The following is a 25140-nucleotide window of genomic DNA, read 5'->3' on the forward strand; positions in this document are numbered from 1 at the left end:
CGGGCGCGTTTGTTAATCCGAACGACATCACTACGAATTCGTAGTGCCCATAACAAGTTCGGAAGGCTGTCTTCGGAACATCCTCCCCTAGCACTCATAAATGGTGATATTCGGATCTTAGATCGATTTCTGAAAAGAAGTTCGCTCCTTGAAGTTGGTCAAACAAATCGTCTATATGAGGCAGGCAGAGGGTAATGATTTTTGACGATCAGTTTGTTGAGCTCCCTGTAACCGATGCACATACGAAACGATCCGTCTTTCTTCTTGACGAACAAGACTGGAGCTTCCCACGGTGAGAAGCTTGGTCTTATAAAGCCCTTGCTGAGCAGTTCATTAAGTTGACTGGACAGTTCTTGCGTCTCTGCAGGTGCTAGACGATAAGGCGATTTGGCTACTAGGGTAGCCCATGGAACTAAGTCGATCCTAAACTCGACTTGACGTTGCGGAGGTAATCCTGGGAGTTCTTATGGAAATATGTCGAGAAAATCACATATTACTGGAATGTTCTTAATGTCTTTCGTTTCTTGGCTCACATCGACAACATGAGCAAGGAATGCGCGACATTCCTTTCGCAAGAATTTCTGGGATTGAATGCTTGAGATGATACGCAGGTTAGTGTCGGGTTTGTCGCCATAGATTTCTAGAGTTCTGCCCGACGGCAGATTTAGGCGAACAGCCTTTTCATAACGCATGATGTCGGAACGATGAAGACTCAACCAATCCATGTGGATAATAACGTCTAAACTTTTAATTGAGACCGACATGAGGTTGATCGAAAATGAATGACTATCTAGAGTTAGGGTACACCCTATGTATATACTGCTAGTGCTCTCTGTCTTCCCATTAGCCATTTCTACAGTGAACGGTTGTTTAAGTGCTCACGATTTTTGCTTAAGTAAATAAGCAAATTTTTGGTTCACGAAACTCCTCTCCGCTCCACTATCAAACAGTATGCATGCATATGAGTTATCGATGAGAAACGTACCATTGACCACTATGGGGTCGGCAACCGCTTCCTCGTGGCCTATAGCCAAAACTCTTCCTACTCCACCGGCATTCCCTTCCTTAGGGAAGTTCCTCTTGTAGTGGCCCGCCTCGCCACAACCGTAGCAAGATTGGCCCACTCCCGCGTCGGGGACTTGGTTGATTGGCCTCACGAGTGCTTTGCAAAAACGGGTTGTGTGCCCCTTCCTGTTGCAGTTTGAACACTGCATTTCCTGGAAAGCACCGATGTGGTATAAGTTGCATTTGTTGCACTTGGGCAAACTTCTAGCGTACTGCTTTACCGGAGCAGCATCAACAGGTACTATCGAAGCATGAACTGCCACGACCTGCTGCTTTTTGGCAGCCTTCTTCTTCTTCTTGTCATCCCAGAACTTCCGATTGGATTCAGCGGTTTTGGAGGGTTCTGATATGGCTATGGTCGTTGTTGCGGCCGGGGTACAAACCTCATGGTCAATGAGCCACTGTGCCAACTGATTGGCACTATCGAATGTAGTGGGGTTTGAAGCTAAAACATTCCCCTGAAATGGAGGCACCAACCTCTAGATGTACCTCTCTAGTTTCTTTTCTTATGTATGAACCATATTGGGACAGAGGGCCACCAGCTCGTTGAACCTGGCGGTATAGGAAACTATGTCGGATCCCTTCATGGTTAGGCTCCACAGCTCCTGTTCCAACTTCTGGATTTCGCCCCTCGAGCAGTATTCCTCGATCATGAGGTCTTTCAAAGTTTCCCAGCCCATTTCGTTAGCCACTACAAGGGTAAGTGACTTGACATGGCTATTCCACCATGTCAGGGCTTTCTCCTCAAAGGTACAAGTAGCAAACTTGACCTTACTCGCGGCAGGGCAGGAGCAAATCTCGAAGATTGACTCTGTCTTTTCGAACCATTGCAAGAGGGAAATGACTTCGCCAGTCCCTTTAAAGGACAGTGGCTTGCAGTTGGTGAAGTCCTTGTAGGAGCACTCTCTCAAGCGCACAAGGACTTCACCATGAGTAGACTGAACCGGTGTTCCTCCTCCATTGGAACCAAAAGAATGATATTGAGCCATGGCTGTTGCCACAGCCGTAGCTACTGCAGTATTTAGAGTTGTCGCATCGAATTGCAGAGGAGGTGGTGCTATTGGAGTTGGAGTAATCATAGGATTCCACCTTTTTGATTTGCGAGGAGGCATCCTTCAACTATAAGTTTAAAAGATGAATATGATATTAAGAATCAATTGTAAGCATAGTGAGAGTGATCCATGGACTAAATCGCCATAGTCCAACAGTTGAACGAGTGTATGTTTTGAAATAGAAGTACAATAGAAGAGTAAGGGAACACAAGAGTACAGATTTTTCCTATAGATTAGATAACTATCAATATTACTGGTATTATTGATGTAACTAGTTCGGGGAAAAATGACCTAACAGTAGCTCTTACATCATACCGTAAGGGAAAAAGGTTGACAGTTTTTAGATTCCTATTTAGAGTGATTGGAAAGTAGGAATATTTTTACAGACAATTGCTTCATAGAGAATAGTTAGGGAAGGCTATTCCTTGATTCAAAATAAAATATGTACTAGACATCTTCTACCGGCGATTGGAATTCCTCGGGCGAACCCTCAGATCTGCTAGTTGACGAACCACTTCTTGAAGGTGTCGCTCATGAGCCCTCTAGCGAACTAGAAGTTCTATGACTTCAGCTCGGGAAGCAGCTAGTTGTTGATAAAGAGTCTCATTAGTTCTCCTATTCCTTTCCATAGCCTCTTCGAGATGGCGAATTCGGACCGTGTTGACACCAGAGTTGGCATCAATTTCCATGATTCGGTCGATGGCTGCTCGACCTTGCTCGACATTCCGAGCAATCCTGTAGACCAATGCAGGCAGGACTCGGTCAGCTAAGCTACCCTCGCTTATATTGTAAAAGCTTCGGTCCCTGTTGTAGGGTAAGGTTGACCCTATTCATCACTCCAACGATTCAAGTTTGTTGCCCACAAAGGTGTGGCACCTTGAAACGCGGGTCGGGGGTTGAGATTTGGGGCTTGACCCTCTTGGGGTTGGTTATTGACTTCTGGCTCGGAGTCGGAACCATCAGAAAAGCCTTCTGTGAGGTGATCATCCAGAGGGATTGGATGGTCATCATCCAGCTCATAGTCAAGCCATCTAACATTGCCTTGATTTGGGAAGTACGGGTCGCCAGGAGGATGGAATCCAGCCATCATATCTACGCGAGAAAAGGGGTATAAGAAATAGTTAATAGATAAACTAACTAGATAATTATAAGATGATCTTTATTAGTTCTTCAATACTTGCTTAATGCATACCAATTATATGAAAGAAAAACAGGATAGACCTTCGAATAAGTGATCCTAACTCCAAATCCACAACCAAACAAGGAACATGAAGAAAATCAGAGATCAAATATTATGTCTATGACATCCTAGTCACGTATAAGCTTAGTGTATCCACTTAGCAATTATTGACCTACTAATAAAAACCTTTACTTATCAGATAAGTACTTATAGTAACACAAAATACTCCTATAGTATTTTCAGTTTATGTTTTGTTCTAATGTTTTCATTGTATTATTGTTGGTAAGTTTTTAGACTCTTTGCAACCTTACATCCACCCTTAGGCACATGCTAGTCACTCCTCGGATAATATAGTTGATCAGGCTATATCTTCCCTGGGTTGACTATATGTCTTCAAGTCTGGTTGTGTTGTCCAACAATCGTAATACTTTTGTTCTGTCCTAGTGACACTGAATTTAGTATTAATGCAGGTATGTGTACTTTTTTAAATATTTTATTATTTAAAAGTATAAACACTTGGTCAAAGTATTTTAATCCCGTTGTGTTTATAGTTTGTATATCTTTTATGGGCTGATATACTCGATTCACTATAAACAAAACTCTGATACCAATCTGTCACACCCCAAAACCGGAACGGCGGAAACGTTCAGGGGTGGAGGACGTCATGTTCAGTATCACAACAATGCATAGGAGTAAACAAGCAACAACATCATGCATCGCATTAATAGTATAATTTCATACAAGTGTGTTTTGTTAAGTTATAAGACACGAAAAATGTAAATCAAAATATGAGATGAGTCTTGAAAGTGCTCCATCTTCTCAAAAGCCTGGCATCGGTACCTGTCTACTGATGACCTGAGAACACAAGTTATTTCGAAAGAGTTTCTCAGTTTTAAAGCTGGTGAGTTCATAAGTATTTTAGTGTCATTGTTTGTATGAAAGTGTTTGTATGTACTTGATGTATAAGTTTGTAAATGTTTGTAAACGTTTGAGCTCTCCTAGAAAACACAATGTTTTCTACCAAAGTAGCCTTCTACCAAGGCATCAAATGTTTGTATGTATATCTCTTGTAAGAGTATGTATTTTCCCAATTCTGACTATCATTAACCAAAATATAGTTTTTACATTACTGTTCATCATGAGAAGATCACAAGTGAATGCAATGGGGAAATAAAATAGTATTGTAGTTTTGTATTAGGTAACTACTGTTGTACTCACTACCTTAATCCAATTGTTATTTAAAGTACCATGTGATATGCCTGTACCATGCTACTGACTGAAAACACAACTATGAAAGATGTCAGAAGAAATGACATTTGGCACCCGTAGACTTGCAAGTCCCATTGTAGCGAGCAACAAGGTGTAGGATAGTCAATACAGTATAGATCTATACACAAACTCAACGCTGTCCACTTAAGGAGATTTTGGATACAAAACGAGCCATGACAGGTGATGCCATTCCCCGTAGGACGTGGCTCACATAACTGTTGTAATGTTCTTGTATATGTATTGTATGTACTATTTGTATTGTATGTTCCCCTTTTGTCTTGTATGTATGTATGTATGTTCTCTCTGTATGTTATTGTTTGTTTCTCATCATAGTATGTATTGACTCATGTATGAACTGACTCATTATATGTTTCACTGTTCTAGTAATAGTATTAGTAACTTCCTAAACTATACCTATTATAGTTTACTAGTAATGTTGTTTGTATGAATGAACATGTTTGTATACCTTTTCTACCCAAAGGTATTGAACTGAATGAAAGAACTTTTATATCTATACACACATAGATAATATATAACTAAGATTTAAACGACCTTCGGACAAATAACTGATACCCTAAGTCCACAACCAAACAAGGAACAGGAAGCAAGGCGAGCTATCAGTCCTAAGTCCTTTCAATCCTACTTATATAACTATATCTATATAGATATGCATTTGACAGAGTATAAGTTTAAAAGAGTTTGCATAAAAAGTATTTAACATGTAAAAGCATTGGATAACCATTGAAGTAGTTTTGTTTGATAAAACAGCTGATTGAATTGTAAATCCTTTGTTTTATAGGTATTAATCACATGTAATTGATATAATAACTATAATCATAAAAGCATTTAAAATCATTTAAAAGAAAGATTAGGGGTATGAAACTCACCTGTAGTGAGTGGTTTGGAAGAACAGATTGTATAGGATGCTAAGTGTCAAGTGAAGACTTGAGCACACACACAGATTGTAACATCCCAAAAATACATGCCAAAATTTTCATTTTTAAATACGTTATTAGAAAACCAACAATGTAATAAAACATCTGTAATATCATGTCATGTCAAAACCAAAGTAGAAATAATCAAAACATGTTATCATAAAACAATATCAGAGTGTAATCCCAAAGATCTCATGTGCGAAAAACCATAGTGTGATGCGCTGCGATCAAGCCGACTCCTTTCCTTTAAACACGAAGTACCTGAAACAAAAACTGAAAACCGTAAGCACGAAGCTTAGTGAGTTCCCCCATCATACCACATACCATACAATATATTGTCAGGCAATTCTGGGGCGCCTGCCTTACCCAGGTCAAACCATTCTGGGGTGTTTGACTTACCCAGGTCAAACCATTCTGGGGTGTTTGACGTACCCAGGTCAAGCCATTCTAGGGTGCTTGACGTACCCGTCGGTCTATTTCACCTGACTACCGGGGACTATTTCACCCCTACTACTACCACATAGCATAACATAATGTACTGTCAGACAATTCTGGGGTGTCTGACTTACCCAGGTCAAGCCATTTTGGGGTGCTTGACGTACCCGTCGGTCTATTTCACCCGACTACGGGGGACTATTTCACCCCTACTGCTACTATCACATATATCATAACATATCATGCCAACATATAAACATATCATCACATACCGTCAGACATATTTGGGGTGTCTGACCTACCTTCGGTCCTAACAACCAGACTCTACTACTATCACATATAACATATCAGGTAGTAGCAAACCTAGATGATATCACAAAGACAATCATCTAACATACAACTCCTATTGGTGGGCCGGAATTGTGGCCGTAGACCCACCGCTACTAGAAGATAACTCGCCTCACACTGCTGAAGTCCCGAAGACACAATCCCCCACTTGCTGAAGTCCCGCAGACTCGACCACAGCTGCTGGCTGACAGATTTCCGAACTGTCAACACCAAACTAACACCCAATTAATAATTGGGTCCCAATACATAACCATACGTACATTCTTTGGGTAATTACTACATTACCCCTAGCTTGGTTTATTCAAGCCCAAGGCTCAATCCGTAGGCCCAAAGTCCAACTAGGAATCAAGGCCCAGCATATGGCCCAGTTTTCCAAATTGGGCCCAAGCCTATACATGGTCTTATTCTGAGGCCTAACCAAAAAGTCTAGTCAAACATTTGGTATTCTAATGGCCCAATACCTCATAATCATGAAGGCCCAAACTATGGCCAAATTTTCCAAATTGGGCCCAAGCCCCTTACACGAGCCTTACCCTAGGCCCATTAAATTATTCTAGTCTAATTTCTTGATCTTGGATGGCCCATTAATAACTCAATCATCAACGCCCAATAGAAAGCCCAATAATAAACCCAAGTGAAATTAGGGTTTTCACATAAAATAACGACTAGGGTTAAGTGTTTCTCACTTAACCCATTAAGGGCTTAACCCATCAAGGACTTAATCTATTAAGTCCATCATTCTTATAAATAAGTCATATGGTGTGATTGGGCTTAATCACACAATTCCATTCCAATGGCCCAAAAGTGGGTCCCAATAAGTCCAAGCCCATAAATGCAATATTAGGGTTTTCTAAACCCAGATTAGGGTTTCCAATCCCATCTTAGCCCAATAGGCCCAAAACCAAGTCCTTAAGCCCATTAGGGTTTTCCTTAGGCCAATTCGGGTTTATTACACCCATTAGTCACATGTTTGGGCTTTTGGGTCCATTAAGCATCATTGGGCCCATTAGGGTTCATTAAGCCCATTAAGCCTCATTGGGCTCATTAGGGTTTCTTAGTCCCTTGACCAATCATCCAAACGAGTCCAAACACCATCAAAGCACACCGCCACCCGACACGGCGGCCGGTGGTGGTTTTCAATTTCTTTTATTATTCCAAGATGTAATTTACACTTTACAATGTTGAAGCTCAAAATAAAGACCTACACTAAACAACATAAACACACACAACCACCCTATGGTGGCCGGTGGTGGCAGGAGGTGGCAGCCACCACCCTAAGGTGGTGGTGATGTCCTTTTCGAGCAATCCAGTCAACACCCACACGTATCATCACGCCTTCAGCTTGGAGAGGGAAGCCAACCATCCATTTGGTGGCGCATGGCGGTGACAAATGGTTTTACGTCGTCAGCCACCATCTTGTGGTGGTGGCGGCGGTTCCTTTGGGTTCCCAGTCGAACAGCTCCCCCACACTCGAATCTTGAAGCAGGATCACACCCACATGAACTCACGAAAAGTTGTAGCAACGATTCACGGTGGTGGCTCGACTGGTCTCGGTGGTTTTGGCTAGAGTGAGTCGCTAGCGAGTCATCGACCAAGAGAAATGGTGGCGCAACAGCGGAAAGAAACAGAGACATAGGAGATTGGCGACCCAAATAGCAAACCGCAGCAACACAATACTTGATCTTGCGACTAACCCGCATCGACTCGTGGCTCCTTTGTCTTCAACGGCGGCGGTGGTGATCGAACTCGAACTCACTGCGGCGGTAGCTATGGTCTGCGAAGTAGCGAGTGGGCGAAGCCTCAACTGACAGCGACTGAAGAAGGAGAATAGGGGAAAAAGGACGGTCGTCTGGTGGTCGTTGGCTGATCGGGAACGTGGTGGTGGCGGCGGCTCCGGTGAGGGGGCATAAGGGGGATGACAGCTGCTACATACGGGAGGGTTTAAAGTTTTGGTAGCGATGCTTTAAACGGGAAGGAAGGAGTCATCAGGTTTAAATCCCGCTCCACTCAAAACTTTGCTCGTTAAACAAGTTTAGTCCCTCCCCATAGGATCCTTTTCCAATCAAATCCTATATTTACCCATTAAACCCCAACATTAAAAATCCATTACAACTTAGGTACGAAATGTACCCAACGGCCCCCTATCCCCATAATCTTTTCAATTGAAGTCCCATAAATTCCCAATAATTACCACGGAGCCCCTGTCTTCATAAATATTTACAAATTAAGTCCGGGTTTACACTTTTAACCCCAATCTTTAAAAGTGTGACAAATAGCTCCTCGAGATCAACACCTTGCTAAATAATTATCGATTTCAGGGCTACTATCTGATCATTTACTTATTTATTTAACTAATAAATAAACGGGTGGTACACGGATCCTATATAACATATAATAACACATATATGTATTCAATTACACATTTAACAATTGATTAATCAAGTTAAGACACCCTAGGACATGGAAAACACTTTGATTCAAATGCTAGAAGTACCGAGGGTTGCATCTAAGGGCTGTATAGCCACTTAAGGGAGTTTTCGGTCCATACGAATTTCGGTCCAAAGAGGTTTTCAGTCCAAATGGTTGACCGAAAACTCATGATCTTTGATGCATAAGGTGATTTCCAAGGGCTTTCAACAAGCAAAGAAGTGTTCTAGACTCAATACTAAGCATTAGGAAAGGCTTAAGGTCTTAAAGGCACCCTTCTTTAGGGTTTTCGGTTTAAGGAGATGCACTAACCGAAAACCCCATTTGTTCTTGGAAAAATGACGATTTAAAGGATCTAAAACAAGTATCCTTACTTGATAAAAAGTATAAGAGATAGATACTTACAATATGGAAGCAAAGAAGGGTGTTTTCGGCCCAAAACACTGGTGTGTTCTTGAAGAACACTTGAAGATCTAAGAAAATGGAATGATTTCACAGATGGAATCATGTAAGATCACTAGATAATGGAAGAGATCAACTAAACAAGGAAGGAAACACTTACAATCTTGAAGATCTCGAAAAAAATATTTGGATGATACGTGAGAGAGAATTGTTCTTGACTTGGAAAATGGAAAAACAAAGGTAAAAAAGACTACGTGTCATTTATATACCCTTTAGGGTTTTTGGTCCAAACACTATTTGGGCTGAAAACTCCTAACTCTTGGAGTTTTGTGACTTATATGTTGTACAATTAATCCTAATGTATACTTCTTTTCGTTTGTTCTCTCGAAGAATTAATATTAAAACGCCCAAACGGACTTTAAATCGAGCTAAAAATTAGCAGAAAAGAATTTGACTTTTTAATTGAAGTCTTTGACTATAGAGTTCGTACAAATGAAAATTTCGGGTTGTCACATCCCTCGCTCACTGATATAAAGGTCTAGGGTTGTGAGGTTCTTGCTAGGTGTGAGACCTAAGACTTGAAGCTAGAGTCGAGAGATGTATTTTTGTTGGCTACCCTTAAAAGTCCTTTGGATACTTGTTCTACAGACCTGGTGACAACATGGTCTTTATAGCTCGAAGGGGAGTCCAAAACTCATTTCTAAAGAGTAAAGTGGGAGTACGTTTGATATTGAAGAAATTCAAGAGTCGTCCAATTAAGGGACTTTCTATGAAACTAGCTCTCAACCTAAGGCTGAACCTATTGATATGTTTTATTTAAACTAGTTTTTTATTTACAAAGTCCTATTTAATCTCAACTAGTATAAAAAGAATAGGCAGTGTACCTAGTCATGAAGTAATATAGTTTAAGGTAAGAAAGGGTATTGAACACATGGAACGGGAATGGTTTAGATCAAACAACTCAAATGTTAATTGAATTAACAATACAAAATTAAAGATGGGATTTTGGTGTAAACTCAATTAAACTAATTTTAATTCTCTAGTAATCAAACAAACTAAAGAAGTAAATTAAAACAAACGATAAGAAGTATTTCAACTACAATACGAATCCCCCAAGTTTCTATGTTTGATTTCATAGAAGTGCAATGGATTAATGAGTTGATTACCAAATTGTAATATTACTAATTATCATGTTCTAACTCATAGTGTTAACCAATTCATGAACTACTATACAATGGTCAAGTACAAGTTAAACACTAAATTGATTTTAAGGATTATTTGGACTATGAATGATAAGATCTTATAATTACCTATCTATGATCAAAACAAACAATACAAGAACATGTGGATAATTAATGCTCTCTAACATAGTCAAAATTACTAATTAATATAGCCTAACCCTACGATTTGTTCAATCACTATATCTAATTATCCAACGATCATAAACACCTGAATATCAAGTTCATGCAATTGGAATGGTCATCTAACTACACATAACTTGCATATAAGAGAAAAAAAATAAGAACTTTAACATATTAGGTTGTTGATCTATCAAACACAAGTAAAAACCAAACTCAATTAATTCATAAATAACAAAATCAAAGCATATCAACAAGGTATAATTAGTAAGGTGAAGCAGAAAAACATCAGCAAAATATTACAAGATACGATCATCAAGTAAACCTGAATTGAAATATCGATGTATTAGCACTTCAATCTTCAAATCCTTGCTCCAATTGAATATCTATCTTCAAATCGACCCTTAGAGGGTTTCTGGACTTCAAAACGAAGTAAAAGTCGCCTCTATAGCACCCCCCCCCCCCCCCAAGGCTCCATACTGATTAGGATTATAAGTATCGTGTTTTTATAGATTTTACGACTCCACGACATGGACAACATCTTGAAACACCGTGGGAGATGGAATCTTCGCGCTCATGCAAAAACTAGATTTGCTATACCGTGGAGATGGATTTTCCACGGCACGGTGTGGGTACTGGGAATCAAACTTTTTCACTGACATGAAAGTTGTTAGAAATTTTTGCTAGTTTTCAGAACAATTTGAATCTCTTCAATCAGAGTTACGAGTCAAGAGATATGATGAATATACTGACGAGGGGCTGAGCTACCAACAACATCCGTTTTACGTCTTTGTTAGCTCTGTTCTCCTCCTTTTGCATCCCACCTCCCATTTTAACTGCAATTGAACATTTTCAAGCATATTAAGTATTATATATATCTTAAAATATAACATTTTCAATAAAATATATTAAGATAAAGGCCTATAATATATAATAAATTAAGGTCATATCACCTGTTGAACCCATTGACAATTCGTTACCTCTTTGTTGGTCCAGTAAAGTTAGTGCACCACCTGAGTTCTATGGTTTCCATATAAAGGTATATGGGGATACATTTATCAGTGATAACACATTAATAAATTTGGATGATCTGACTTACTACAAGGAAGCGATTCCAGGCCTTAAGGGTGCTAAATGGAAAAATGCAATGGATAACGAGATCCAATCCATGTATTGTAACACCCTATTTATTAAATAAATAAATAAGTGAATTATTAAGTGAATAATAGCCCTAAAAGAAGAATAGTGTGGCAAGAAGTTAGTATTGGGAGTTAAAAAAGTAATAATTGGAAGTTTAGGGGGTTAAAATGTAATTTTCGGATTAGTTTGTATAGAATTTTGGAGGTTAAGGGTTGTTTAGTAAATTATTGGCTTGTTATGAAAAGATTTTATGGAGTCAAGGGCTAATGAGTAATTTCTGGACTTCTTTGAGAACAATTTGTAGAGGGAGGGGCTGTTTGGTAAATGCTGGACTTGATTTGTAACGAATTTTAGAAGGTGGGGTTTAAATGGTAAATTATGGACTATGTTTGAAAATGAATCTGGAAATGAGGGGCTGATAATGTCAACATGGAATAAAGTTTGAGGGAGCCGGGTATTTAAGTGTTCCATTACCCATATAACCCTAACCCTAACTATTGCTTCAACCGCCACCTACCCTTATGCCTCCCTCTTCCAGGTGCCACCTCCATTGTCGACGATGATAAGCTTCGCAGTCGCTGCTACCACTGTGGTTAGAAAAAGCGAACCCCACCCTTGGTTGGTCTACGTTGCTGCTGTTACCACTGTATCCTCTGCCGCAACCATCATAGTTCAAGACAAAGGCCGCCATGGAGCGTCATGGCAGTAGACAACCGGAAGAGACCCTTGGGTAGTCGTCGTCGCTGCTTTGCTACTAGTGCACTTCGTCAAGTGCTTCGACTGTCGCTCCCTGACGCATCTTCACTTCGCCGTCGCTATGGCAGATTGGATTGTTGCGGCCATCGTAAATCATCTGCCTGTCGTCACTTCTACTCCCTACTGTCGTGTCTTGTCACCTCCAGCCACCGTGGAGGTGGCTGTGAGTTGTGTAGGTGTGTGATTTTGCTTTTAATGTGTGTTGTGTGTGTTTTGTATCGCCGAAAAAGCAAGAAAGGCCACGGTGGTGGGTGCCACCATCTGCCACCGTCGGCCACCACAAGGTGGTTATGTGTGTGTTTATTCCCTTAAGTGTGTGTTTATTTTGGGATTAAATATTTGTACAATGTAATAAGGAGGTGGAAAAATAAAAAGAAAGCACAAAACCCCCACATTATGGTGGTGGCTGCCGCCTCCTGCTGCCACCAGCCGCTGTGTTGGATGTCATTATGCTTATTTTGTTTGATCGTTTGGGATGTTTGGACAAAGGGACCAAAACCCTAATGGACCTAATGAAACCCTAATGGATCAAAAAGACTTAGCTATTGGGCCTATTGGGTTGGGATTGGGTTTGAAACCCAAATTAGGGTTTAGAAAACCCTTATTTTGGATATATGGGCCTTGGACTTATCGGGACCCACTTTTGGGCCATTGGAATGGAGTTGTGAATTACACCCACTAACACTATATGACTTGCCTAATACATTGATGGACTTAATGGATTAATTCCTTAATGGGTTAAGTAAGAAACACTTAACCCTAATTGTGATTTTATGTGAAACCATAATCTCACTTGGGCCTTAAGTTGGGCCTTTATAGTGGGCTTTGGTGATTGGGATAATAATGGGCCATCCAAAAAAAATAAAATTCGTTCGAATGATTTAATGGGCCAATGGTAAGGCCTATGTAAGGGGTTTGGGACCAATTTGGAAAATTCGACCATAGGTGGGCCATAGTTTGGGCCTTTATGACTGTGAGACATTAGGCCATTAGAAATACCAAGTGTTGCATTGGACTTTTTGGTTGGGCCTTAGAATACGGCCATGTAAAGGCTTAGGCCTAATTTGGAAAATTGGGCCATATGTTGGGCTTTGAGCCATAATTGGACTTTTGGGCCTTTGGAGTGGGCATTGGGCTTGAATCAAGCCAAGTTAGGGGTAGAGAAGTCTTTTACCCCCAAGCATGGACTTATGATTATGCGTTGGAACCCAATTATTAATTGGGTGTTATTTTGATGTTGACAGTTCGGGAATCTGTCATCCACCAACTGGGGTTGGGTCTGTGGGAATTTAGCAGTGTGAGGTAAGTTACCTTCCATTAGAAGTCGGTCTAAGGCCACAATGTAGGCCCACGAGTAGGAGATGTTTTATGAGATGATTGTCTTTGTGATAATTATCTGGTTTGCCACTGTCTGATATGATTTATGTGCTAGGATGTTATGTTATATGTGTTCGTAGTAGTAAGGGTGAAATAGTCCCCGGATATCGGTTGAAAGATACCGAAGGGATAGTCAGTACCCATGTATGCCTAGCAGTATGTTCATGATATGTTATTACGTGGTAGTGGTAGGGGTGAAATAGTTCCCATACATCGGTTGTAAGACACTAAAGGGGTAGTTAGTACCAAAGTATGCCTAGTAGTGTGTTTATGATGTATTAGTATATTGTTGTGGTAAGGGGTAGAATAGTCCCCGGACCTGGTTGTGACTAACCGGCAGGGTAGGTCAAGCACCTAGAACTTCTTGACATGGGTAGGTCGGGCACCCCAGAACGGCCCGGCAGGGTAGCTCAAGCACCCCAGAATGGCTTGACATGGGTAGGTCAGGCACCACAGAATGGTCTGGCATGGTAGGTCAGACACTCCAAAATCGCCTGGCAATATGTGTATCGTATAGTATGTGGTATGATGGGGGAACTCACTAAGCTTCGTTCTTACGCTTTACAATTTTGGTTTCAGATACTTCGTTTCAAAGGAAAAGAGTCGGCTTGGTCGCAGCGCATCACACACTTTCTTTCCGCACGTGAGATATCTAGGATTACACTCTTTATTATTTCATGATTACATGTTTGACTATTGACTCTTTGGTTTTGACATGAGATGCTATTATGGATGTTTTATTACTTATGGTTTTACAATAACTTATTTAAAAATGAAATTTTTGGCCTTTAATTTTGGGATGTTACAAGTTGGTATAAGTGCCTTGGTTTGAGGGATTCGGGTACAATCTTGAGTGTGTCTAAAGATTAGGGCTAAGGATCTAGGAAGATGCTTTGTATGCCTATTGTATGTGCTTGTTGAGATGCATGATAGTAATGATCAGTTAAGGATAGGATAGCCTGTTTTAGTTATGCCTGATTGTGTGAGCCTTAGAATCGCATGCCAGTATAGATCCCTGACAAGATGATAGACTGATTTGATTGGAATATGTTGGTTAGATTTTCCATTGTCTGAATGCTGCTTGGTTTGTGCTTTATGGGACTCTCAGTAATGTGAGCTAGGTACTAAGTGAATATGCTAAGTTGCATGTGGCTATATTCATGAGGTATCTAGTTGACATTAGTGGGAAGTCCTTCAACAGCTGAGGACTAGGTGGGTACGGGAACCTAGGAAAGCATAGGTAATGCCTTAGTGGGTTTGGTTGCGCTGTTAGTGAGGCTTAGGTGCATCGGTTTGAGGAAGTAACTTGGAGGATTCAAGAGGATTGCTGAGGAAAGTATGGATAGATGTGGAAGGAAGTATTGGGCTTGTACTACTGAAAGCACAAGATCCATACTCGAATCGGTGAGAGTCTTGGAGAATCCGAGAAGCTTCAGGGAGGAGTTTGTGACCCGGTTTTAGGACATAGGATGTTCCAGTTGTTGCAACTTAGCCATTGGCAAGTGAGCTAGTGAGCATGACAGGGTGACAAAGCCTGAAGGATATGACTGTGTAAGGTCATTTGGGATATTAGGCTAGCATTGGTTGGATAGAAATCACTTTTAGCCTTGGATTTGGTGACGTCAGGATTCGATGCATGGACCCGATCGGTTGGATCGGGAGGTTGTTAGAGCCACAGGGGTATGATAATTAGTGGAAACTAGTTCCATAGGAGGATTTCGTTTAAAAGTCACATGGAGCGACTGCGTGTGAGTCTTTTGGCTCTGTAATCGGGTTGGGACCTAGAATTTTAGATGATTTGCGAACCAATTTAGACCAGGAAGGTCTCGGTAGATTTTGGCTTCAGGCAGATCAGTGTTCGGACAGTTCAGCATTTGGGCAGTGTTAGTATTTGTGTTTTAGGTTGCATGTACAAACGGAATAGCTAGTTGACCGGGAAGTGACAAGGTGCTCACAGTGAGATTCTCAGAGCCTTGGCCAAGTATAAGTGATCTGCAGAGATATCTAGGTCTGTGAACCTATTTTGAAGTGGGAACCTCAAGCTATCAGAAGTTGTGTAGTCAGTTGAGAGATAAGTGGACTTGGTTCAACAATGATGATCTGATATGAGCGGTATGCCAAGGAGTCAGATCACCTCGAGACTGCATAATTTAGATGGAGTAGACGCGATTTTGTTGCAAGGAATTCGTTCACCTGCGTATTGTAGGGCTTGGCGATGATTCGTCACGGCTACCCTGGGAAGGCTAGGGTGTGCCCAGGATTATGACTATGTTACTAAAGTGGTTGTGCGTGTAAGGAATGATTTCGAGGACGAAATCTAGTTTAAGTAGGGGAGAGTTGTAACACCTCGTTTATTAAATAAATAAATAAGTGAATTAATAAGTGAATAATAGCCCTAAAAGCGGAATAGTGTAGCAAGAAATTAGTTTTGGGAGTTAAAAAGGTTATAATTGGAAGTTTAGTGGGTTAAAATGTAATTTTTGAATTAGTTTGTAAAGAATTTTGGAGGTTGAGGGATGTTTAGTAAATTATGGGCTTACTATGAAAAGATTTTATGGAGTAAAGGGCTAATGAGTAATTTTTGGACTTCATTGAGAACAATTTGTTGAGGTAGGGGCTGTTTGGTAAATTTCGGACTTGATTTGTAAGGAATTTAAGAAGGTGGGATTTAAATGGTAAATTATAGACTATGTTTGAAAATGAATCTGGAAATGAGGGGCTGATAGTGTCAACATCGAATAAATTTTGAGGGAGTCGGGTATTTATTTGTTCCATTGCCCGCATAACCCTAACCCTAGCTATTGCTTTAGCCGCCACCCACCATTATGCCTCCCTCTTCCAGCCGTCACCTCCATCGCCAACGACGAGAAGCTTGGATGTCACTGCTACCACCGTGGTTAGAGAAAGCAAACCCCACCCTTGGTTAGTCGCCGCCGCTGTTGTTACCAGCGTATCCTCCTCCGCAACCATCACAGTTGAAGACGAAGGCCGCCATGAAGCGCCATGGGAGTAGACGATCGGAAGAGACCATTGGGTGGTCGTCGTCGCTGCTTTGCTGCTAGTTCATCCCATCAAGTGCTTCGACTGTCGCTCCCAGACGCATCTTCAATCCGCCGCCGCTGTGGCCGCTAGGATTGTTGTTGTCATCATGAATCAATCGCCTATCGCCGCCTCTACTCCCTACTGTCGTGTGTTGACACCTCCATCCACCGTGGAGGTGGTTGTGAGTTGTGTGGTTGTGTGATTTTGCTTTTAATGTGTGCTGTGTATGTTTTGTATTGCCGGAAAAGAAAAAAGGCCACCGCCACCACCTGACACCGCCGAACACCACAAGGTGGTTGTGTCTGTATTTATTCCCTTAAATGTGTGTTTATTTTGGGATTAAAGATTTGTACAATGTAATTAGGAAGTGGAATAATAAAAATAAAGCTCAAAACCACCACCGTATGGTGGTGGCTGTCGCCTCCTGCCGCCACCAGCCGCCGTGTTGGGTGGCGGTGTGCTTGTTGTGTTTGATTCGTTTGGGATGTTTGGAGAAAGGGACTAAAACCCTAATTGGCCTAATGAATCCCTAATGGATCAAAAGACTTAGGATTTGGGCCTATTGGTTTGGGATTGGGTTGGAAACCCTAATTAGGGTTTAAAAAACCCTAATTTTGGATATATGGGCCTTGGACTTATCGGGACCCACGTTTAGGCCATTGGAATAGATTTGTGAATTATACTCAATAACACTATATGTCTTACCCAATAGATTGATGGACTTAATGGGTTAAGTAAGAAGGACTAAACCCTAATTGTCATTTTATGTGAAACCCTAATCTCACTTGGGCCTTTCTAGTGGGCTTTGGTGATTGGGACAGTAACGGGCCATCCAAGAACAAGCAAATGGGTTAGAATGATTTAATGGGCCTAGGGCAAGGCCTATGTAAGGGGTTTGGGCCCAATTTGGAAAATTGGGCCATAGATGGGCCATAGTTTCGGCCTTTATCACTGTGAGACGTTAGGCCATTAGAAATACAAAGTGGTTGACTGGACATTTTGGTTGGGCCTTAGAATAAGGCCATGTAAAGGCTTGGTCCCAATTTGGAAAATTGGGCCATATGTTGGGCTTTGATCCATAATTGGACTTTTGGGCCTTTGAAGTGGGCCATAGGCTTAAATCAAGCCAAGTTGGGGGTAGAGTAATCTTTTACCCCCAAGCATGGACTTATGATTATGCGTTGGAACCCAATTATTAATTGGGTGTTATTTTGATGTTGACAGTTCGGGAATCTGTCATCCAGCAACTGGGGTTAGGTATGCGGGACTTCAGCAGTGTGAGGTGGGTTACCTTCTAGTAGAAGTGGGTCTAAGGCCACAATGTCGACCCACTAGTAGGAGATGTTTTATGAGATGATCGTCTTTGTGATAATTTTCTGGTATGCTTTATGTTCAAGGATGCTATGTTATATGTGATGGTAGTAGTAGGGGTGAAATAGTCCCCGGATACCGGTCGAAAGATACCGAAGGGGTAGTCAGTACCTATGTATGCCTAGCAGTATGTTGATGATATGTTATTATGTGGTAGGAGTAGGGGTGAAATAGTCCCCGAATACAGGTTGAATGGCACCGAAGGGGTAGTTAGTACCCAAGTATGCCTAGTAGTATGTTCATGATGTATTAGTATATTGTAGTGGTAAGGGGTGGAATATTCCCTGAGCTTGGTTGTGACTAACCAGAAGGGTAGGTCAAGCACTCTAGAACTTCTTGACATGGGTAGGTCAAGCACCCCAGAATGGCCCGGCAGGGTAGGTCAAGCACCCCAGAATGGCTTGATATGGGTAGGTCAGGCACCCTAGAATGGCCTGGCAGGGTAGGTCAGGCACCCCAGAATCACCTGGCAGAATGTGCATTGTATGGTATGTGGTATGATGGAGGAACTCACTAAGCTTCGTGCTTATGGTTTACATTTTTGGTTTCAGGTACTTCGTTTCAAAGGAAAGGAGCCGGCTTGGTTGCAGCACATCACACTATGTCTTTCCGCACATGAGATCTCTGGGATTACACTCTGATATTATTTCATGATAACATGTTTGACTATTGACTCTTTGGTTTTGACATGAGATGCTATTATGGATGTTTTATTACTTATGGTTTTACAATTACTTATTTAAAAATGAAATTTTTGGCCTTGAATTTTGGGATGTTACATGTGTGATAACCAAACATGGAACTTGGTTGATCAAGAACCTAGTCGAAAGACTGTAGGTTGAAAATGGATCTTCAAGAAGAATATATACATGGATGGTAATGTAAAGACCTTCATGTCAAGGCTGGTTACAAAGGGCTTTACTCAAACTCAAGGGATTAACTATGATGAGATATTTTCACTAGTTGCTAAGAATAAGTCTATTAGGGTAATGCTTTTCATAGCTGCTCATTATGACTATGAAGTGTGGCAAATGGATGTAAAAATCGTTCTCCTAAACTGGAAATTGGACGAGGATGTTTACATGGCTCAACCAAAAGGTTTTGTGCATGCCAAATTCCCTAATAAGGTGTGCAAGCTTGAGACGTCCATTTATGGACTAAAACAAGCATCTCGTAATTGGAATAGTTTCTTCCATGAAATGGTCAAAGAGTTTGGATTTTCTAGAAGTTATGATGAGTCTTGTGTGTATGTCAAAGCTAGTGGGAGTATAACAACCTTTATCGTTATGTATGTGGATGACATAGTCTTAATACGAAACATTGTTCCAACTTTGAAAGAAGTTAAGTCTTAGCTTGGAAAATGTTTCGCTCTGAAGGATCTATGAGAGGCTACATATATTCTTGGATTAAGAATCTATAGGAATAGACAGAAATGCTTACTAGGACTTAGAGAAAGTACATACTTGGATAAAATATTGAAACGTTTCAATATGGAGAATTCAAAGAAAAAGTACTTGCCCATGCATCATACTGTAAATTCGAATCCCATCTGCTCTTTTCTATAAGATCTATCATGTACGCTATGACATTTATTTGACCTAATGTGGCTTATGCTTTGAGCATGGTTAATAAATATCAGGGGAATCCTACTTTAGCGTATTGGACTACAGTGAAAAACATTCTTAAGTATTTGTAAAAAACAAAAGGTATGATCTTGGTTTTTGGTAGCAATAATAAACTTAAAGTGAGTGGATATAGTGACACAAGTTTTCAAATAGATCGAGATAATAGTTATTCTCAATATGGCTGGGTTTTTCTATTAAATGGTGGAGCGGTAACTTGGAAGAGTTCCAAGCAACAAATTGTCGTTGATTCTACTTGTGACTCAGAGTATGTCGCAGCAAGTGAGGCAACAAAGAAGGCTATGTGGTTGAAGAACTTTATTGGAGACCTTGGAGTCGTTCCACCAATCCAAGAACCAATGAAGATTTTCTATGACAACGAGGCTACGGTGGCTTTGACCAAAGAACCTAAGGATCATGACAGATCTAGGCATATCGAAAGAAAATACCACTACATCATACACAAAGTTGAAGAAGGTGCTGGTGAATCATGTGTTATCAGAAGAGAATTATGTTGATCCTCTCACAAAGGGATTAAACAAGATCAAGAACTTTAAGCATGATAGGAGCATTGAGCTGAGAGACGATATTAGATTTTAGATTTTGGTAGTTAGTTGATATTTTGAAACAATGTAGCAATAATAAATTATAATTGGATGGTGATTAATTAAATAGAGATTTATTTATGTTCAAAGTTTGTGGTGCCATTTTGTCAATTAATTTAATATTGTGTTTCACTTTGCATGTTTTACTTATAGGATACTAATTTATTTGAAATGCCACAGTCAGTTACACCTTCGGAGTAGGTATTGATTTAAGACTGTCATGAATTGATCAAAGATTGTCCGTTGAGATTGGACATTTCATAAGGACTTCTGTGATATTCATTAGTACTTTAAAAATTGGGATTTTGAGTATTGGTTAAACTCGCGTTTAGAGATTACTTCATGGATTCAATATTGAGTAATTCTAAGACAAATAAGTAGTGTTATAAATGGTAATTCCACGCATGATTTGGTGAGTAAAATGGATGGTTATATATTCAAAGTTTATTTGTTCCTTTTTGCCTTAATAGGAAAAACGATATCTTTGGGTACCTTGGTGATTTGATAATTACATTGTAGTGCTGGGCCCAGCTGGGACTAAATTGATATGTTTAATTAGTAGTCTAATGGCATCATCACAAATAGGGAAATTGGGAAAAAAAATCTTGGACAATTAGATTGATTAAAATCCATGACTTGTGTCCATATGATATCAAGATGCACGAAAGATAGCTAATCACTTATCTTAGGACCAACGTCTAATCAGAGTTAGGCAGTACCTTTGGAAAACACTCTTTACTGGTTATTCAGAATTGTACTTGCAATTATAGTTAGCGAGTTATCCAAGTGAGAGACTGTTGGATTAAGGTGTTTAAGGTCCTAACTAAATTAGTATAAAGTTGAAGGTAAAACTAAAGTCCTTTTGGGTTTCCCTCATAACCAAGAAATAGCTTGGATTGATTAGAGGAGAGATAGTTATGATTTATTAACAAATTAATTAGAAATAATTATAATTAATTCAGAATTAATTTAGACTTTGTTTTAGGTTAATTAGAATTAATTAAAGGTACAAGCGATGAGTTGTAATTGTTCAATAGGTGAACAATAGAGAGGATCCATAACCTTCCACAATGTGGACGGTTTTCGAGTACCCTATTAGGGTTTTTGAAAGCCTCCATTTAATAATTAGGAAACTAGATAATTATTGAACTTGAAATATTATTATTATATGCTCAAATTCAGGGTTATAGGGTTTTCTAGCAACTATAAATAGGGCCTTAACCCCTTGAATTTTCGGCTAACCTATTCGAAGAAAGAAAATTCGAAAATCACTTCTCTCTCTGTATCTCCTGTCAATCTTAGGGTTTCTTGTGTTGTGGATGTGAAACATTAGAGGCTCACATACTATTAGAGCTAGGTTTTCCAAGGAGAAAACAAGATTTGATTAGCCTGACTGGAAACTACAAAAAAAAAAGTATGTATTCTTAACCATGAATTTCGATTCATAGGTTTTATTTTGTGGTTTTCATAAGTATGTTGCTATTATATATGAAAAAGACATGAACCATTTTACGTTGCATGTACCATTAAGTGTTAAGAGAATTTCCATATGTACATTTATTTTTTAACCTAAAATCCCCAATAATATATATATATATATATATATATATATATATATATATATATATATATATATAATCTTCAAACGAGACCAATTATGTAATCGAGAAAGCGAAAACAAATCTTAACCAGATATCTCATTTTACTAAAAAGTTTAATAACATAATTATAACAAAGAACGCAAATTAGTAATTATAGATATTAATTAAATGAAAACAACAAAATATTTAAGTTATAAATTTCTAGATTAACATTATGAGATTAATCCTTACCATCAATTGTTCATCAAAATCTTAGATTCTTTATTCAAAATCATCGTATCTTCATCAACAATCTTTGATTTTTCATTGAAAATCACCGATTCATAATCCAAATATCACCGATTCTTCCCACAAAATAAAAATCATTGTTCAACCATGTCCATATATCTAGATTCAACCATCTCAATAAATATTTTTACAATTCGTCTAGATTAACCGATCTCAACATCTTCTAATGTTCATCAACCATCAAAGCTTTATCAATAGAATCTCCATCAACATCATGAAACATTTAGTGATCGAACATACATCTACAGAACCGTACAATTATCAACATTTCTCAACCTCATTGTCAAGGTAAACAAATTGCGCAAAACCTAGTTTTTCATCAACTTTTGCATAATTTTTTATCTCAATCTGCTGGTTTTTCAACCATTTTGATAGGATTAGATTTTATTTGTATTTTTGTGTTAAATTATTTATGTTTTTCCATTGTAATTGAACTAAGGTTGTATGCACTACAACTATTTGAAGAAATGATCTACAAAAAAATCATAATTTTTTTTATCTTAATCTACTTGTTTGTTCTTGATTTTGATATGATATTATTTATTTTGACTTTTTTTTGTTAAATCTTCATATTTTCCATAGTTATTGAACTTAACTTGTATGAACTACAACTGTTTGCTAAGATTTTTCATAATTATATAAGTTTAATTGTATGCACATCAACTATTTGAATGATCTACAAAGTTTTGTTATAATTTTTATATGTTATTCATATATGAATAATGCATAGCATTTCTTATATACTTTCTCATATTAATAAATATATATTGATTCATGTGTGAATGCATATATACTTGTGAGATTAGTGTCTAAGACAATAAATATATTTGGTATGTACTTGACCCGGTTGTAGCATGGTCCTTTCCGGTTGCCTTCACCAAAGCAACTTGACCAGATGAATAATGGAGAAAGAGGTTATTATGATTTATTAATATATTATATGAATAATATATTAAAGGAGAAATCATGTTAAGTAATTAACATTGGTCAATAACTAATTTAGAATTAATTTTATGGTCAAAAGAGGTTATTAGAATTAAGGGGACTAAACATGTAATTATTGGGTAATTGCAATGTGGGCTGAGGAAACCCTAAAGATAGGGAGTGGACGAAATCCTTTTGGATAGCCCATAAGATTTCGTCCAATGGCTTGTTTCTAGAATGTTCTTGCGGGCTGCTTAGAGCCTAAGCAACCGGATGAGGATTTTGACTGAAACCCTAATTCCTCACCTATATAAAGGACCCTAGGCTTCATAATTTTGGCAACCACTTGAACCCTAGTAATCATAGAGGCGATTTTGATCCTTCACCCTCTCTCTCCATCATTCTCCAATTGCTTTGGTGTTTGTGATTCATTAGAGGCATTGCATTTGAGGTGCTAGGTATTTCAAAATCTCAAGATTGTCAAGCTACAATCAAATGTATTATCTTAACTCTTCATTAGATGTAGATTTCGATTTTTATTGTATGCTAGATTAGGGTTTGCAAGCCTTGGATAATTATTGCATGTACAACTAGAAAAACGAGATCCAAGCATTAGGGTTTGCATGTACACCATAGGATCGATGTATTGCTCATAACCCAACACTGGTATCAGAGCCTGGTTTGTTTTTCTTTTGTATCTGATGCTTTTTTTTAATTGTTCAAAGGCTGAAAATCGAAAAATCTGGCTTCTACCTGATGAACTCATCGAGTCACCTGTTGCACTTGCGAGTCAGGGAACTCGACGAGTCCATTCTCTGAATCGGCGAGTCGGGCTGTTTGGTGGATGATTTTTCGGGATTTTGACTAAAACTGAATAAGGATAATTATTAAAAATGTTTTTGGCTGTTAAAATCCGATTTTTACAATATGGTATGGATTATCCTAATTAAATTCAAAGATAATTGTCATAAATAAGATAATTACTTGTTTTATATGATAAATATTAATTAATTGTACTTTGATTTAAATTATCTTGTCAAGAAAATAGGTTAGGTGAAATTATGTGATAAATAGTAATAATATGATTAATTAATTATTTTTTAAATTTTATGTAAAAGATGTTTTGAAAAGTTTTAAAACTTGCCTACAAGTTTTGGGATTTAAATTTTTAATTCAAAGTTTTAATTTTGAAATATTTAAATTCCAAACCCTAGAGTTTTACAAATTTAAAGTTCTACCCTTGTACTTTTATAATATTATAAGATTAATAATTATATATATATATATATATATATATATATATATATATATATATATATATATATATATATATATATAAGATTAAGCTAGTCTTATCGTTAGTAGGCCTCATTCACAAAACCGATCTATATGAGAAGTATAAGGTTGTTGCCTATAAAATGGCAGTTTAATGGGTGTCCACTCCTACCCACCGCTTCCTTGATTGGTGGAGGGTTGTTAGCCGAACGGGTAGGATATGGCAGCTAATTCCTCATTAAAAGTATAATGATTAATAAAGTAACTAAATGTTTTTATAAAAATTCCAAATCTTAGTTACTTTAGGAAAAATGTGAAATGATTCTATTCCATGAAATTACACTTTTCACCCTGCCAAGTCGTTAGTGGAGCGTGCATGGATAACCGACACACTAATTTGGGACTAGAAATGGTGGCAAAGGGTGAATCGATGTTTATCATAGATCAATGGAGCGTGTGTAGTTAACAGACATATTGATTAGGTGGTAAATGACATCGAGAGCACCAAGTACATTTGCATGGTTATTCATACCTTGTTTGTGATCCTCGGTATCCCAGTCACAAACTTGAAGGGCATATCAAGATTTAAACATGCCATTGAAAATTTCAATGAATCTCAAAAGATATAGGAATTTCAATACATATAAAACTTAGTTTTCTTTTCGTTT

Source organism: Lactuca sativa, chromosome 1, assembly GCF_002870075.4.
Source record: "Lactuca sativa cultivar Salinas chromosome 1, Lsat_Salinas_v11, whole genome shotgun sequence".
NCBI classification, from domain to species: Eukaryota; Viridiplantae; Streptophyta; class Magnoliopsida; order Asterales; family Asteraceae; genus Lactuca; species Lactuca sativa.